Raw genomic sequence first — 19,147 nt, 5'->3', positions numbered from 1 at the left:
CTATTGGTTCCCTCTAGTATATTTTTTATGTTTAGTTATTGAAATTTTCAGGTCTAACTGGTTCTTTTAAATGTTTTCTATCTCATTATTGAAGTCCTCACTGAGATCATCTACTATTTTCTCAAGACCAGTGAGTGTTTTTATGACCATTATTTTGAATTTTTTATTGCCCACATTGCTTATCTTTGTTCCATTAGTTCTTTTGCTGTGATTTTGTTTTGTTCTTTCATTTGTGACACATTTCTCTGTCTCCTTATTTTGTCTAACTGTCTGTTTCTATGTATTAAGTAGACTCTCCTGGTCTTAAAAATATGGCCTTCTATAGAAGAGGTCCCGAGGTGCCCTGTAGCACAATCCCTTCTAATCTCTAAACTCAGGAACTCCAGGTATCCTGTGCTGGGATGTGCTACTATGGTGGCTGAGCCACTATTGACTTCAGCTTAGTCAGTTGCATTGACCCACTTTGCTCACTATAGGTGTGTTATGGAGGGTTTGGTCTCTGTGCTATTGAAAGGCCTGTCTGAAGTCACTGTAAGCTCATTGGTGATTGGGGCTAGCAGTCAGACTAGCTATCTGCAATCTGCCTTTCCACCTCAGATGCAGGGATACCAAAGGACAGGTCTTGCTCCCTTGGCAGCCAGCTAGGATGCTAGGCTATGAGAATTGCAGGCTCACTGTTATCTGGAGTTATCTATCACCTTCCCAAAGTAGGAGTCATTTTTCTGGTTTCTGCTAGGGATTCTTGCACAGTGTGGCTGGGCAGGATCTGCTTTGAACAAATGCCTGCTGAGGCAGGTAGGTTGAATGGAGCAGGTCCAGGGGAACACTGGGATAAGGCATGCAGTGCTAGCAAAGTATACAGAGAGGGTTAGCACTGGCTCCCACAACATCTGGCTATTTAGACTGGGAAAGGGAAAGAGAAAAGGCATCTCGTAGTACTTTTGTTCCTGAAGAAGTCTCCTGAAGATCCCTACCCTTCCAGCACACACTCTAAGATTAGTTAATAAATCTTCAGTTGATTTTCAAACTATTGTTTCTTTGTTGTGTCTCAAGCTGAGTAATTTATTATGCTACTCTTTGAGAGTGGGGACTCAGTTTCCTATTGCCCTCCAGCTCTTCTGGCACTAAGTTCACTAATCTGTAGTGTTACCTGCGTTAAGCCATGTTGATTTTTAAAGCTCTTGAAGTTAAGTCCCACTGGTTCTCATAGCCAGATGTTATGGGGACTCATCTTCCCAGTGCAGGTCCCCAGTGTGTGGGATACTAATATGGGGTCTGATCCTTTTGCTTCTCTGTGCTTGGGGTTTCCCTCCTGTTTGTGGATAGTCCTGCCAAAGGTTTAGTTTCCAACTATGTCTTTGTCTCTTTCACCTTTTTTGATATGGCCTTCCCTATACAATTGACTGTAGAAGGTCTGTTCTGCTAGTCTTAAGGTCATTTTCAGAATTAGTTGTATAGATAAAGCTGTTAGTTTATCCATGCAACAAAGTGAGCTCATGATCCTCCTAATTTTTTAATTTTTCCCAACTATCTCATTTTAGTTATTTTTTTAAAAAAGCCATTAGTGTTGGGGTAATAGATTATAGGTTTGATGTCTCAGTCAGTTGAGTATCTGCCTTCAGCTCAGGTCATGATCCTGGGGTCCTGGGATAAAGCCCCATGTCAGGCTCTCTGCTCAGCAGGTAGCCTGCTTCTTGCTCTCCCTCTGCCTACTGCTCTCCCTTCCTGTGCTAGCTCACTCTTTCTATGTCAAATAAATTTTTAAAAAAAGCCATTAGTGTTAATTACTTTTAAAAATATGCTTTAAAAAATTTGATGTTTTTATCAAGCAGTGAGTGAACCCTGGCTGTTGGCATGCACTGCTGTGGCTGCTGAGTCTCACCATAGATATACGGCAGTGGAGGCTGGGCCCATGTCAGGAATCAGGCTGAGAACATTCAGAGACATAGCCGGAGTGGCTTGCTGTAAGTGAGCCCAAGTGGTGTGGGCCAGTGATAGGAAATTGGGTTGGAATCAGATCCACAATCATCAGTGGGGTCTGTTGGTGCACACCCTTGTGGCTACGGGGTCTCCCTATAGGCATGCACATGGCATGGAGGCTAGTGATGAGCACCAGCATTCAAGGGCACAGCTGGCTGGGCTAGCCAGAGGTGAGCCTAATGGAACAGGCCAGTAACTAGAAATAGAGCTGAGTCTGGACTTACAGGTAGCTGTGGAGGCCTTGGCAGTGAATGTGTACTGCCAAGGCCTCAAAATATTGTCATGGGCATACACATGGCAGTAGAGGCTGATGATGAGAGTTGGGCTGTTGGAGTATAAGTACACAGATAGAAGTGTTGGCCTTGAGCATGAACAGTGGTGGAAGTCAGCTACAGATGTCTAGGCTAGCATCTTGCACTTGCAGAGCTTAAGAAGCCTGTACATTAGCTGCTGGTGTGGAACTTGATCTTTAGAAGAGTGGGTGGGAGGGAGAAGGAAGGGAATCAGGTGGCTGATATCCTTAAAAACAAATACCTGAGGGGCAAAACTGGTGAAATCTGTAGTGGGCCTGTGATGACTGTGCTGGCCATTGAACTCTTCAGTGGTGAAAGCTGCTAAGGTCCTCTGCAGAGCAAATCAGTTTGAACCATGGTCACTCCTGCTGTGAGGCTCATACTAGGAGCCCCTTCTCTTATTCCTTGTTCCTTGACATCTCTATACATCTCAGCATTGCCAGTCTCTAGGTGGGGTGAAATTGAAGTGAGTCTTTTATGTAGTGCCCTAAGAGGCTGGGAGAAGTTGTTTGTCCCACTCTCCCTTTCCTAGTGAGGGAAAATCTTTGTATCTGTAGTGTTTCTTTTTGGTGCTGAGCTGTGCTGTGCTGTGCTGGGTGATGAGAAGATACAGGCCAGAGGAAGCTGTATGCTCCCTTTTTGTGTGGTTATTTTCAGGTGGGTTTTTTTTTTCCTTTTCCCCCTCTGTTGCTAAAGTTTCTTAAGTCAATCCTGAGCTCTCCCTGAGATGCTTTTGTTCTTGGGTAGCTTTCTAATTGTTGAACTTCATGGAGGGATGGAGATGGAGTTTCTCCTACTCCACCATCTGAGTGGTGTCTCTCCTGTTAAGAGTAATATTGAAAAGAGCTGGAATCTGTCCTATGTTTCATAGAACTTATTCTTCCTGTTTTACCCTTTCAGAAGGTATGGTATAGTGTAGTACTATACGGATTCAGGCTGGTAGTCTGTTTCTTCAAAAGGTTATTGTTGGGGCTCTCTGCTCTTCCCCGTTGGACAGACAGCCGCATCTTCAGGTGCAGTGCCAGCCGTGTACCCGAGACACGATGGTGAAGGTCGGAGTGAACGGATTTGGCCATATTGGGCGCCTGGTCACCAGGGCTGCTTTTAACTCTGGTAAAGTGGATATTGTCGCCATCAATGACCTTTTCATTGATCTCAGCTACATGGTCTACATGTTCCAGTATGATTCTGTCCATGGTAAATTCCACAGCACAGTCAAGGCTGAGAACGGGAAGCTTGTCATTAATGGGAAGTCCATCTCCATCTTCCAGGAGCGAGATCCCGCCAACATCAAATGGGGCAATGCTGGTGCTGAGTATGTTGTGGAGTCCACTGGGGTCTTCACCACCATGGAGAAGGCTGGGGCTCACTTGAAGGGCGGGGCCAAGAGGGTCATCATCTCTGCTCCTTCTGCTGATGCCCCCATGTTCGTGATGGGTGTGAACCATGAGAAGTATGACAACTCCCTCAAGATTGTCAGCAATGCCTCCTGTACCACCAACTGCTTGGCTCCTCTGGCCAAGGTCATCCATGACAACTTCGGCGTTGTGGAGGGACTCATGACCACCATCCCTGCCATCACTGCCACCCAGAAGACTGTGGACGAACCCTCTGGGAAGCTGTGTGGCGTGACCGCCGAGGGGCTGCCCAGAACATCATCCCTGCTTCCACTGGTGCGGCTAAGGCTGTAGGCAAGGTCATCCCTGAGCTGAATGGGAAGCTCACTGGCATGGCCTTCCGTGTCCCCACCCCCAACGTGTCTGTTGTGGATCTGACCTGCCGCCTGGAGAAAGCTGCCAAATATGATGACATCAAGAAGGTGGTGAAGCAGGCATCAGAGGGCCCCCTTAAGGGCATCCTGGGGTATACCGAGGACCAGGTTGTCTCCTGCGACTTCAACAGTGACACCCACTCCTCTACCTTCGATGCTGGGGCTGGCATTGCTCTCAATGACCACTTTGTCAAGCTCATTTCCTGGTATGATAATGAATTTGGCTACAGCAACCGGGTGGTGGACCTTATGGTCCACATGGCCTCCAAGGAATAAGAGCCCCCTGAACCACCAGCCCCAGCCAGAGCAAGAGGAAGAAAGAGGCCCTCAGCTGCTGGGGAATCCCTGCCCCAACTTATCCCCTAAAACACTGAGAATCTCCCAACCTCCACTGTTTCCATCCCAGACCCCCTGAAGAAGGGGAGGGGCTTGGGGAGCCCTACCTTGTCATGTACCATCAATAAAGTATACTGTACCCAGCCAAAAAAAAAAAAAAAAAAAAAAGGTTATTGTTGGAGTCAAACTGATGCACCCTGTTTGGCATTCCATCAAGTATAATTACAATATAGACCTTGACCTCGGCCAAAGTGGGTTAACATAAAATGCCCAATTGGTATGACGTATGTGGAGTGATAGCGAACACCTTCATAGGGCTGACTTAACCTTGAGGGTCTTGAATGAGATAAGAATGGGATCCTTGGTGACTACCTAATTGGCAGAGAGTTAGTCCACTTGTTTATGCAGGGCATTAGGAGCAAAAACCAGACAGTAGGCCTGCTCTAGCAGGTTATCCAGTTCAGAGATTCTACTTTATGGATGGTGAATCCTTCCTTTCATATTTTGATTTTTTATTAAAGTCATACATGTATAACTAGTTTTGGAAAAATTAGGTAGAAATACAAGGTTTAAAATAGAAAAAAATAGATCAGTTTCTGACCCTTTACATAAGTAATTCCCACTCCACAGAGGCATCCACCTTTAAAACTTATAGCTCTTCCTTCTATTTATTTCTTTATTTCTAAAAATGAGTCTTAAAAATTTTACTTATTGGATGCCTGGGTGGCTCTGTTGGTCAGGCAGATGCACTCGGCTCAGGTTGTGATCCTGGAGTCCCAGAACTGAGTCTTGCATTGGCCTCCCTGCTTCGTGGGTAGTCTTCTTCTCTCTCTGACCCTCCCCCTCTCGTGCTCTCAATCTCTCTCATTCTCTCTGTCTCTCAAACAAATAAAATCTTAAAAAATATTTTATTTATTTATTTGATAGAGAGAGAGAGAAAGAGCACACAAGCAGGGGAAGTAGCAGAGGGAGAGGGAGAAGTGGGCTCTCTGCTGAGATGGGAGCCCAATGCGGGGCTCTATCCTAGGACCCTGGGATTATGACCTGAGCCAAAGGCAGTTAACTGACTGAGCCACCCAGGCGTCTCTCTAAAAATATTGATTTTTTTTCAATTTCAGATTTTATTTATTGACCTTCTCCACCTTCTACCTTCTACTTCCTGTCCCTGTTCCTCACAATAATATTATAATTTCTAAAAATCACTATTGAGTGGTTTTGTTTTAATTACTATGTAAAGATGGTGAACTGCTGAATTAATCTCTTAATCTTCTTTTATATTTTCCTTGTTTCTCTTTTTCTAAGAAAAACCTTATTCAGATTTAATTTACTTAATAAAACCCCCAATTTCAAGTGTGTATTGTAATGGTTTTGACGAATATATAGTCATATAACTGTCATTACAATCTAGATATAGAACATGTCCATCACCCCAGAAAGTTTTCTCATGCCCCTTTGAAGTCAGTCTCCTCTCCCCTTTGCCAATCCCTTGGAAACCACTGATGTATTTTCTGTAACTATAGTATTTTTTTTCCTAGAATTTCATGTTCATAGTATATGGAATGTAATTTTTGATGTCTGCTTCTATCACCTAGCAAAATGCTTTTGAGATTCATTAATGTTGTTACCTGAACCAGTAGTTTGTTTTTCTTCATTGCTGAGTGGCATGCCATTTTATGGATATACCACAGTTTGTTTACCCATTCACCAGTTAAAGGACATTTGTGTTTTTCTAGTTTTTAGCTATTATGAACGTGTTATAAAAACATTCATATAAAAGTCCTTTTATAGGACATTTTAAAAGTTTCTCCTAGGTAAATACCTAGAAGTGAAATTGCTGGGTTGTATGTTTAACTTATCAGAAATTGCCTACTCTTTTCAGAAGTGGCTGTACCTTTCTTGTTTATACTTGGTAGTATCAGACCTTTACATTTTAGTCATTTTAGTGTGTGTTTAATGATGACTCTTTGTGGTTTTGATTTGCATTTCTGTAATGGCTATTGATGTTTGCCATTCATCTGTCTTTTGTGGTACAGTGTCTTTTCAAATCTTATTTTCTTTTGTATGTTTGTAGTCCTAGAGTGGAAGGAGTCCTTCATGTATTCTGGGCACAATATATTCAGATACATGTTCTCCATGTATTTTCTCCAAGTCTATAGCTTGCCTTTTCTTTTTTAAGTGGTCAGACTTGAAACGAGCAAAAGTTGTAAATTTTGGTAAAGTTCTATTTATGGTTTTTTGTGGTTTCTGTCTTTTAAATTCTAAGAATTCCTGCCTAGCCCCATCACAAGATTTTCTCCTATATTTTCTTTTAGGAGTTTTATAGTTTTAATTCTTATGTTTGGTCTATTTGACCCACATAGAGTTATTTTTTTTGCATATGGTAGGAGGTAAGGGATGGGGCTTGTTTGTTTCATACAGATATCCAATTATCCCAATACTCTTTGTTTAAAAGAGTATCTTTTTCCCATTGAAATACTTTGAATTGAAAAGGATAGTCTTGTTGAAAATCTGTCAACCATATATATGTGGGGGTATTCTGCACTCTCTATTTCATTGATTATGTGTCTGTTTATATGCCCAAACATACTGCTTTGATTACTTATAGCTTCATAGTAAGTCTTAGAACTGGATAGTGTGGATTTTTCCATCTTTGTTATCTTTTAAAATGGCTTTGGTTAGTTAACATTCTTTTGTTTTCCTCTTCTTCAACCTCTCAGCTGATAGTTGGAGACCACAGCCCTGTGTGCCTAGCTTGGAATTTTCCCTCACTGCTAAGTATATAGCTATTGAAATAGTCTTAGCCCTTATAGTTCTTGGTGAAAGATACAGACCATAGAAAAATGCAGTTGAGTCAACTTAGTGCATAGAGGCCATGTGCAAAAAAGTGCGACAGAGAACCATATTTATTGACTCTGTCCAATTTTAAGGCAGTCCATAATTGTCTTGGACTTTCAAATATATATGTTGCTACTTTAAGAGGGAGAAAGCAAAAAGAAGGCTTTTCTGGCATAGTTCTATATCTTTTACTACTCAGAAGTTATTTATTTTATGGCTACTTCTAATTTCACACAATCAATCTTCTTCAAACAATTGCAACTAAGATTAAACACTCTTTGCTTGCTGCATTGCTTGGAATAAGATTGCCAATGGTATAATTCCAAGTATTTGTGATTTATATTTGGCTAATACCCACCAAAATAAATTTTCTTATAGACACTGCTGTCATCCAGTGGCTTCATAACTATGTCCTAAACTCTGATACCCTTTCTTTTATGTTTCTTTTTATTGCTGCATATATGAATTATAATCATTCAGCAGTATAGAAAGGAACAGGCATTATTTCTCTAATTTTGTACTTCAGCATATTAATTTTCATTTCCATAAACATTTTAATCTTTGAAATTTACAGAGCTTATAACAGCATTTGTATATAATTCTTTTTAAAAAAAGACTTTATTTATTTATTTATTTGACAGAGAGAGAGACAGAGAGAGAGGGAACACAAGCAGGGGGAGTGGGAGAAGAAGCAGTTTTCCTGCTGAGCAGGAACCCTGATGCAGGGTTCAATCCCAGGACCCTGGGATCATGACCCTGAGCCAAAGGAAGACGCTTAATGGCTGAGCCATCCAGGTACCCCTTGTATATAATTCTTAAGTGAGTTACTAGCCTAATTCAACCTTTCTTAACTTTCTTTTTGTTATTGCTGTTTTTTAAAAAATTAAATTAATTAATTAATTTTATAAACATATAATATATTTTTATCCCCAGGGGTACAGGTTTGTGAATCGCCAGGTTTACACACTTCACAGCACTCACCAAAGCACATACCCTCCCCAATGTCCATAACCCCAACCCCCTTCTCCCAACCCCCCTCCCCCCAGCAACCCTCAGTTTGTTTTGTGAGATTAAGAGTCACTTAGGGTTTGTCTCCCTCCCAATCCCATCTTGTTTCATTTATTCTTCTACCCCCTTAAGCCCCCATGTCGCATCAGCACTTCTTCATATCAGGGAGATCATATGACAGTTGTCTTTCTCAGCTTGACTTATTTTGCTAAGCATATGCTCTAGTTACATCCACATTGTTGCAAATGGCAAGATTTCATTTCTTTTGATGGCTGCATAGTATTCCATTGTGTATATATACCACATCTTCTTTATCCATTCATCTGTTGATGGACATCTAGGTTCTTTCCATAGTTTGGCTATTGTGGACATTGCTGCTATAAACATTCGGGTGCACGTGCCCCTTCGGATCACTACGTTTGTATCTTTAGGGTAAATACCAGTAGTGCAATTGCTGGGTCATAGGGCAGTTCCATTTTCAACATTTTGAGGAACCTCCATGCTGTTTTCCAGAGTGGCTGCACCAGCTTGCATTCCCACCAACAGTGTAGGAGGGTTCCCCTTTCTCCGCATCCTTGCCAGCATCTGTCATTTCCTGACTTGTTGATTTTAGCCATTCTGACTGGTGTGAGGTGATATCTCATTGTGGTTTTGATTTGTATTTCCCTGATGCCGAGTGATATGGAGCACTTTTTCATGTGTCTGTTGGCCATCTGGATGTCTTCTTTGCAGAAACGTCTGTTCATGTCCTCTGCCCATTTCTTGATTGGATTATTTGTTCTTTGGGTGTTGAGTTTGCTAAGTTCTTTATAGATTTTGGACACTAGCCCTTTATCTGATATGTCGTTTGCAAATATCTTCTCCCATTCTGACAGTTGTCTTTTGGTTTTGTTAACTGTTTCCTTTGGTGTGCAAAAGCTTTTGATCTTGATAAAATCCCAATAGTTCATTTTTGCCCTTGCTTTCCTTGCCTTTGGCGATGTTCCTAGGAAGATGTTGCTGCGGCTGAGGTCGAAGAGGTTGCTGCCTGTGTTCTCCTCAAGGATTTTGATGGATTCCTTTCTCACATTGAGGTCCTTCATCCATTTTGAGTCTATTTTTGTGTGTGGTGTAAGGAAATGGTCCAATTTCATTTTTCTGCATGTGGCTGTCCAATTTTCCCAACACCATTTATTGAAGAGTCTGTCTTTTTTCCATTGGACATTCTTTCCTGCTTTGTCAAAAATTAGTTGACCATAGAGTTGAGGGTCTATTGCTGGGCTTTCTAGTCTGTTCCATTTATCTATGTGTCTGTTTTTGTGCCAGACCATGCTGTCTTGATGATGACAGCTTTTTAATAGAGCTTGAAGTCCAGAATTGTGATGCCACCAACTTTGGCTTTCTTTTTCAATATCCCTTTGGCTATTCGAAGTCTTTTCTGGTTCCATATAAATTTTAGGATTATTTGTTCCATTTCTTTGAAAAAGATGGATGGTACTTTGATAGGAATTGCATTAAATGTGTAGATTGCTTTAGGAAGCATAGACATTTTCACAATATTTATTCTTCCAATCCAGGAGCATGGAACATTTTTCCATTTCTTTGTGTCTTCCTCAATTTCTTTCATGAGTACTTTATAGTTTTCTGAGTATAGATTCTTAGCCTCTTTGGTTAGGTTTATTCCTAGGTATCTTATGGTTTGGGGTGCAATTGTAAATGGGATTGACTCCTTAATTTCTCTTTCTTCTGTCTTGTTGTTGGTGTAGAGAAATGCAACTAATTTCTGTGCATTGATCTTATATCCTGACACTTTACTGAATTCCTGTACAAGTTCTAGCAGTTTTGGAGTGGAGTCTTTTGGGTTTTCCACATAGAGTATCATATCATCTGCAAAGAGTGATAGTTTGACTTCTTCTTTGCCGATTTGGATGCCTTTAATTTCCTTTTGTTGTCTGATTGCTGAGGCTAGGACTTCTAGTACTATGTTGAATAGCAGTGGTGATAATGGACATCCCTGCCGCGTTCCTGACCTTAGTGGAAAAGCTTTCAGTTTTTCTCCATTGAGAATGATATTTGTGGTGGGTTTTTCCTAGATGGCTTTGATAATATTGAGGTATGTGCCCTCTATCCCTACACTTTGAAGAGTTTTGATCAGGATTGTGTGCTGTACTTTGTCAAATGCTTTTTCAGCATCTATTGAGAGTATCATATGGTTCTTGTTCTTTCTTTTATTGATGTGTTGTATCACACTGACTGATTTGTGGATGTTGAACCAACCTTGCAGTCCTGGAATAAATCCCACTTGGTCGTGGTGAATAATCCTTTTAATGTACTGTTGAATCCTATTGGCTAGTATTTTGGTGAGAATTTTCGCATCTGTGTTCATCAAGGATATTGGTATGTAGTTCTCTTGCAGTCTGCTGCCATTCTAATATTTTTACCATTTTATGTTACAGACTTCTTTTCCCGGGCTGCTTTCAGGATTTTCTCTTTGTCACTAAGACTTGTAAATTTTACTATTAGGTGATGGGGTGTGGGCCTATTCTTATTGATTTTGAGGGGCAGTCTCTGCACCTCCTGTATTTTGATGCTTGTTCCCTTTGCCATATTGGGGAAATTCTTTCCAATAATTCTCTCCAGTATACCTTCAGCTCCCCTCTCTCTTTCTTCTTCTTCTGGAATCCCAATTATTCTAATGTTGCTTCGTCTTATGGTGTCACTTATCTCTTGAATTCCCCCCTCGTGGTTCAGTAGCTGTTTGTCCCTCTTTTGCTCGGTTTCTTTATTCTCTGTCATTTGGTCTTCTATATCACTAATTCTTTCTTCTGCCTCATTTATCCTAGCAGTGAGAGCCTCCATTTTTTATTGCACCTCATGAATAGCTTTTTGGATTTCAACTTGGTTAGATTTTAGTTCTTTTATTTCTCCAGAAAGGGCTTTTATATCTCCAGAGAGCGTTTCTCTAATATCTTCCATGCCTTTTTCGAGCCTGGGTAGAACCTTGAGAGTTGTCATTCTGAACTCTAGATCTGACATATTACCAATGTCTGTATTGATTCGGTCCCTAGCCTTCAGTAGTCCCTCTTGTTCTTTTTTTTTGTGGTGAATTTTTCTGCCTTGTCATTTTGTCCAGCTAAGAGTATATGAAGGAGCAAGTAAAATACTAAAAGGGTGGCAAAGACCCAGGAAAATATGCTTTAACCAAATCAGAAGAGATCCCAAATTGTGAGGGGGGAGAAGGGGGATAAAAAGAGGTTCAGAAAGAAAGAAAGAGAAAAAAAAAAGAAATAAAAGAATTAAAAAAAGAAAATGAACAAAGAAAAGTATAAAAAAGAAAAAAAATATATATTAGATAAGCTAGTTAAAAAAGAAAAGGGTAAAAGTTAAAAAAATTTTAGCAGAAGAAGAGAAAAAAATGAAAAAAAATTAAATTAACTGCAAGACTAAAGAATCACAGGGAGAAAGCCATGAGTTCTGTGCTTTGCTTTCTCCTCCTCTGGAATTCTGCTGCTCTCCTTGGTATTGAAATTGCACTCCATGGTAGGTGATTTTGGTCTTGGCTGGATTTCTTGTTGATCTTCTGGGGCAGGGGCCCGTTGTAATGATTCTCAAGTGTCTTTGCCCCAGGCGGAATTGACCGCCCTTACTAGGGGCCGGGCTGAATAATCCGCTTGGGTTTGATTTCTACAGCTTTTGTTCCCTGAGCGCTTTCCGTAGAGTTCCAAAGAACAGAAATACAAATGGCGGCCTCCTGGTCTCCAGCCTGGAGGAGCCGAGAGCCTGGGGCCCCACTCCTCAGTGTGCCCTCAGAGAACAGCGCCCAGTAACTCCCATCTGCCTGACCTCCGGCCATGCTCCGAGCTCACGGAGCCTTCGATTGGTTCAAGGTAACCATGAGCTGTGAGCTCACTGTTGGCTCTGTCTCTGTAGCTGGCTTCCCCATTCTAATACCTGTAAGCTCTGCGACACTTAGACACCCACGATCCTTCTATGACCCTGTGGGACCTGAGGCCACGCTGACCCCATGGGGCTTCACCCTGGTTTGGCCTCTGGAGCGATGTCCCTTAGCGGAACAGACTTTTAAAAGTTCTGATTTTGTGCTCCGTTGCTCTGCCACTTGCCGGGAGCCAGCCCCTCCCCCCAGGGTCTATCTTCCCATCGCTTTGGATTCACTTCTCTGCCAGTCCTACCTTTCAGAAAGTAGAATTTCTAGAATTGCTGTTCTTCTTCTCTTCGATCTGCCGATGGATTTGCAGGTGTTTGCAATCTTTAGGTAAGCTATCTAGCTGATCTTGTGCTAGCTGAAGTAGTCTCAGCTTGCTACTTCTCTGCCATCTTGACTCCTCCCCCTGTTATTGCCGGTTTAAAAAGATTTATTTTTAACTAATATCTACACCCAATGTGGGATTCTAACTCACAACCTTGAGATCAAAAGTTGCATTCTCCATCAGCTCCATCAGCTGAGCCAGCCAGGCTCTCCTCATTACTGCCTTTTACTTTATTTTTTTTTTTTCATTATTGCCTATTAAGGAGGTAAATATGAAGGAATAGTATTTTCTTGGGTAGAATTGAGTTTTGAAGAGCCACAATCTATTATAATATTTAAGCTTTTTGTGCTCTAAGAACGAATTTTTCTCCTTTGAGAGTAATATTGCTCCATTTAGAATACAGGTCGACTTGAACGAAAAGGTAATTCAATTACAGTTACAATGATAATAACGCCTTTATTAAGGGACTTTTATGTACCAGACACTCTACCTTGTGCTTAACAAATGTTACCTGATATAGTTATAAAAAAATCAATAGTGTATTTCTACTTTTTGAATAAAGAAACTGAGACAGAGTTGTTACCTTTTCTAAAACTGAGTTTCAAAGTGTAGATCTCAAGATAGTTCTGTGACCTCAAAAATCTCCTACTACTTTCCATTCCTTATAATGATGCTATTCAAATTAATTGAAGAGTCATGCTATTCTGTGGCCAGAGAACCATGATTTATTGTGGCACCTAAATTTCCAACATATTGACGTCTAGGAATGGTTCTGTTCTTCTGCTTTGGCATTGCTTGTAGGTCATCAAATAATTTTTGGTCTGTGAGTTGCTTATAGCTTACTGGGAAGAACATTTAGGAAGTGATTATAAGGAACTCTGGAAATAAAAAAGAATAATTCCTCTAGAATTATTATAACCACATTATAGAATTATTATAACCATATTATAGAATTTTTATAACCACAGAAAACATTATTTTGTTTCTGAAAAATTCAGGCACATTTTCCCTGTATTTTGATTTTCCTAAAGAGCTCTTCTCATCATTTAACATTCTATCTTTCATGTATTTGCCCATTTAAAAAGGTGAAAATAATATGGTACAAGTATACAAGTATAGTCAAATATAAAATGAAAAGTTAGCCTTTCCCCAGGTCTGGCTTCTAAACTCTAAAGAGGTCTTCAATTTTTCCTCTAAATTTTAAATACATAAGTCACCAAGTATATATATTTATACCTATGGATATCCTTTCTATTTATAAAATTGAGATTATAGTATTCAAATCATGCCATATTTTGCTTTAGTTATCATTTTAAAATTATTGCATTGTGTAGCATTTCATGTGGCTATTTTGTGATTTGTCTCATTCTGTATTAAAAGATATATGGTTATGTCCAAATACTGACTATTCCAGGAATCTTGGAGAATGTACTTAATGCACATAGTTTGACATCTTTGTGAGTATATTTGTATGGTAAATTATAGCAGTGAAACTCTTAGATGAATAGCTTGTGTTATAAATTTTCATAGCTATTGCCACATTGCCCTTCAAAAAAGGTTTAGGGGGATGTGGACTGATGTCAAACAGTATGGAAAGGCTCACACTCATAGCACTAGATATTGTAAAACTAAAGATTTTTGCCAATCTGATAGGTGAAAAATTATGTCTTGTTTTTATTTGCCTACCCTTAATTATAAGGGAGGGTGAGCATATTTTCTATTTCTTTGCTACTTTTGTTTGTGTGTATGTGTTTTAATGAATTGCTTATTCATATTGTCCATTTTTCTATTGTGAAATTCATATTGTCCATTTTTCTATTGTGAAATTCATGTTTAGCTTTGTTTCATTGATTGTATAACCTCTTTGCAAATGAAAGAACTGAGTTCTTTTTCATCTGCGTGGCTTTCTACTGCCCAACTTTATCAGTTTCAGTATGGCATTTATAAGTTCTTACTTGATGTTTAAAACAACTAATTGTATTGAGACATGTATACAAACAAAATGCATGCATTTTAAATCTATAGTGTGATTATTTTGACCCTTGAGCTTACCCTTTAAGTACTACTTCAATAAAAATATAGAACAATTATATAATTCCAAGTAGCATCTTCATATTCTCTCAGATAATTACACCACTCCTGGCCCTAGGAAAGAGTTTATTTGCTTTTTGTTACTGTAACTAAGTCTGTATTTCTTTGAAGTTCTTATGTGGAATCTTACACTATGTGTACAGTATATGTGGAATCATACACTATTGTATACTTGTTTATAACTAGGACTTTGATCAGCATGAAGCTCAATATTGACTCAAATATTTGTATCTATAGTTTATGCCTTTTAATTGCTGAGTTGTGTTTACTTATGTAACACAATTTGCTTAAGTAGTCACTTTTTGCATTAGTTTCCTAAGGCTATTCTAACAAATTGAAGTTGAAAACAGGAATTTATTCTTTCACAGTTCTGGAAGCTAGAAGTCTGAACTCAAGATATTGGTAGTGCCATACTCTCTCTGACAGCTCTAGGGAAAGACTTTCCTTGCCTGTTAAGGTCACATTCATAGATACTAGGAATAAGGACTTGAACATATCTTTTTGGGGATACATTTCAACCCACAACAGTTCTCCTCTGGTCCTGGAAAATTCATGTCCTTCATATGTGGGAAATAAATTTACCACACTCAAAAATTCCCTAAAGTATTAACCATTCCAGCATTAACTTTAAGCCCAAAATATCATCTAAATGTAATAATCTCAAAAAGTCTGAGACTTCATCTTTGATTTTATTTAAGTCAGGTATAGGTGAGACATTGGGTATAATCTGTTCTGGGCCAAAATTACTTTCCATCCACAGACTTGTGAAACTGGAAAAGAAGTTATCTGCTTCTGGAATACAATGGGACAGGCATAGATGGACACTCCCATTCCAAAAGGGAGAAATTTGAAGGAAAAAAGGGGTCACATATCCCAAACAAGTCAAATCCAGTAAGGCAAATTTCATTAGATTTTGAGGCCTGAGAATAATCCTCTGTGATTTACTGCTTTGTTCTCTGGGCCCTAGTAGAGAAGTAACCCCATCTTCATGACCCTCATGATGGTGGCCTTGCCCCAGAGCAGTTATTCCACCCACTTTGGCCATCAGAGTCATTCTTTGTTTATTTCATTCCATTTCTGTCCTTTTTATCTGCTGGAATAAAATTCTTGAAACCCTTGTTGGTCTTCTGTGGATGTCATGGGAATTCACATCATTAGGCACAAGAGTACTCTATAGAGTCTTCCTGGATGACTAATTTTTACTTCTGGCTTCTGCTGAGATAATTGATTGGATCCATAAATCACATGTCTGATTTCTTTAGCAAATAGTTTTCCTAACAAATCCTAGGCTTTGTTTATAGAACTTGGTACCTAGATAGGTTGAGAATTTTCCAAATTATTAAGTGCAAGATTCTTTTTGCTTAGTAATTCCTGCCTCAATTTATCTCTTTCCTGTTGAATTTGACCATAAGCAGCAAGGGGAAACCTGACCACAACTTCTAAATTTCCAAGTTCATCATTATAAGTTCTATTTGCACTACTGAATAATAGAGTACTACTGAATAATTGAGCAATAAAATTCAGCCACGTTCTCTGACACTTTCAACATAAGGATACACTGTGCTCCAGTTTTCAATAACATGATTCTCATTTCTGTCACTTTCAATAAGTTTCTGCCATGATTGGGTATTTAATTTTTACAAATGCTTTTTTTTTTTTTTTGGTCTATTGAGGTGGACAGATATAAGTTCTCCTATTCTGTTAGTATGATGAATTACATTGATTAATTTCTAAATGTTAAAAAGCTTTGAGTTCCTGGAATAAATCTGCAGATTGTGGTTGACTTGATCTCCTAATATTTTATTGAGAATATTTTCATTTACATTCATGAGGGTTATTGCTTTGTAGTTTTCTTATTATACCTTTGTTTTTGGTATCACAGTAATGCTTATCTTACATCATGACTTGGAAACTATTTCAAAGGGTTGGTGTAGGATTTTAAAAATTTATTTATTTATTTATTGTTTTTAGTTTTGGTAGAAAATTCACCATCTGGGCCCGTATTTCTTTGTGAAAATAAATTAGCTATAAGTTTATTATTTTTTGGAATATATAAAGGCAATTCAAGTTGTATAGTTGTTTTGTATGTGATATGGTATTTGAGTCTTTCATCAAGCTATATGTCTATTCCCTGCATCCTGTTTTTCTCTAGTCTATTTACTTACCCCTTCAACCTACTCTTTTTCAAATTGGGATCTAATGGGATATGAAGATTAAGAAGGTTTTTAGAATTTTATCTCTTCACCTTTTCTCTCCCATATTGTTGCTAAGCAAGCTGAGTTAGGTGTCCACAAATTCCTAAAATCTGTGTCACTCTTTTCTTGGTTTTTAGTTTACAGAAATTACAGCATGGGTTTTTGTACCTTCTTTGTTTAATTTCTGCTATTTTTTTGGCATTTTTTAAAATTAAAAAGTTATTTTTCATATTTGTTCTGTTAGTTTTTCTGTGATCTGGTCTCTCTACTTCAAAAATGATTTTTTTCCCTTTTTGTATGTTGGCCTTAGTACCTTATATAGATTATAAACTGACAGAGGACAAAGACATCATTTTATGTTTTCCATCTACTCCTCCCTGTAACACCAGACACCTAGTAATGACTCAATGACTTGTTGGCTATTGATTGATTGAAGTGTAAGTTATAAACTTAAAGATGAATCTTGGTTCATGATCTTTACTTTCTACTCTGGCTTTTACAACATCCCCTTCCAAGGTTAGGTTTTAATGATTTAAAGTGGTGTGAAGACCTATGGTAAACTGACATCATATTTCATTATTTTCTTTTTTATTTCTATTCCTATGCTTTTCATCCTTTTCCATCTTAGTTGTTGGAAAATGCAATTTCTTTCCTTATTGATTTGGTCCTTGTACATTTAGCAAGTATTGATTCTCCCCTGAAATCTTTTGCTGCATTTCTAAGAGACTAGAAGCTGAAGAGCTTTATTTCATTTTATTCAAACAAGCACTAATATATAGTTAGTCTACAGAAAACAGGTAGAATTTTCCTAGTTGTGTAGTTTGTAATTGCAATTTAACTATTTTTGCCATTGTTAAAGATAGCCTATTATCCTCTTTCAGTTTTTATTTTTATTTTTTATTTTTTATTTTTTTTTAGAGAGTTTATGTTTTTGACAGAGTAATAGAGAGAGCACAAATAGAGCAGCAGGCAGATGGAGAGGGAGAAACAGGCTCTCTGCTGAGCAGGGAGTCTGATGCAAGGCTCAATCCCAGGATCATGACCTGAGCTGAAGGCAGCTCCTTAATGGACTGAGCCTCTTTCAGTTTTTAAAAATGAGGTTTTTATTTATGAACTGAATGTCTGCCAGGATGATTTGGTAGTCTAACTTGGCTTTTTGCCATATGTTGGAAAAATAAAGTAGAATTTCCTGTTTCAAAGTAGATTTTTAAACACATGCATTAATTTAACATATATTCATTGTACCATATAAATAAAATTCAAATTTTGAATTTGACAATTTGAATGATCAAAATGGGAAATAAACTTTAGTTTAAATATAAGAGAGAGAAAACCACAGTCTAAAGAGAAGAATGCAATTTAAATCCATAGTTCTGAATTTTATTGCCTCGTATTCTTACTTCTTTTATGTAATCTTGAGTGTATTCCCTAATTTCTCATTATTTCAATTTTCTTATTGATCAACTCTTGATTTTTTTCCAAAGAAACCTAACAAAATTAAATTGAAATCCTAGGAAGTAATATCATACCACTCTCAGTGTGCTATAATATTTAGATAATCTCAGTTATATTCACAATAAGCCATATATTTTCTAGCACTGTGTTTATTTTTTGCTGGGATACAAAATTTATTTAAAATTTTTTGAATTCAGTTACCTCATCTACTAATTAGGAATACTTAAAACAGTAAGTGTAGAAATTGCCAGATGACCTTTCAAATTCCTTCTAACTTATCTAATTCCAATTTTTATGATTATACAGATTATTAAATAATTTTTTAATTTGGAGAATTAATATCTAAAATCTCAAGATATTACAATGTGTAATACTGAATGCACGTATTACATGTCAGAGATAACAATACTGGAAATATTTTGTCAAAAGGCAGGGAACTTTAGAGAAGTTCCATAGCAACTTTCTTGGAATCCAAGCATGACCGAGTATAATAGGATAATTGTCTCTCTCTAACTTTATTATTAAAGATCTAGGAAATAGTCTTACAGTTACATTGTAGGACATAGTAATTTTATTGAATATTTTAAAAACCAAGTCTAAATATTGTGCTATAGTACTTTTCCAAAGGAGATGAAGAAGAGTAAGTTATGTCTTTCTGAATTCTCCTGGCTTTATGATGACCATCTCTTCTGAGTCTTCTGTTTTTATATGTTGGTTTAATACTGTGTGTTATTTGTGCTTCTGTAGGTGGTAACTGGAAAGTTTCCATAATCACCAGTGACTTGCCAAATTCAGGGACCAGCTCACAGATTTATATTATACTGTATGGACAACATAGAAGTTCAGCTCCTATATATCTTTATGGAACAGATGGATCTCAATTTCAGGATGGCCATGAAGACATATTTACTGTAAGTAATAAAGCTGAGTAAAACC

General features: G+C 38.3%; 1 protein-coding gene and 1 pseudogene across 1 annotated transcript in view; both read left to right on the top strand.

Annotated features, from left to right (window-relative positions):
* Positions 1 to 3,316: 3,316 nt before the first annotated feature.
* LOC122904593 lies at positions 3,317 to 4,560 on the top strand (annotated as a pseudogene).
* A 14,540-nt stretch (positions 4,561 to 19,100) lies between these two features.
* LOC122905350 (lipoxygenase homology domain-containing protein 1-like) overlaps positions 19,101 to 19,147 on the top strand; it is a 299,796-nt gene continuing 299,749 nt past the window's right edge. Inside the window, 1 exon segment of the mRNA XM_044246984.1 lies at positions 19,101 to 19,122. The gene's annotated coding sequence lies outside the window, so the exon portion shown is untranslated.

The sequence above is a fragment of the Neovison vison genome, chromosome 4, assembly GCF_020171115.1.
Source record: "Neovison vison isolate M4711 chromosome 4, ASM_NN_V1, whole genome shotgun sequence".
Taxonomy (NCBI): domain Eukaryota; kingdom Metazoa; phylum Chordata; class Mammalia; order Carnivora; family Mustelidae; genus Neogale; species Neogale vison.
Note: the sequence above shows the minus strand (reverse complement) of the source record. Positions and strands in the feature narration are given on the sequence as shown.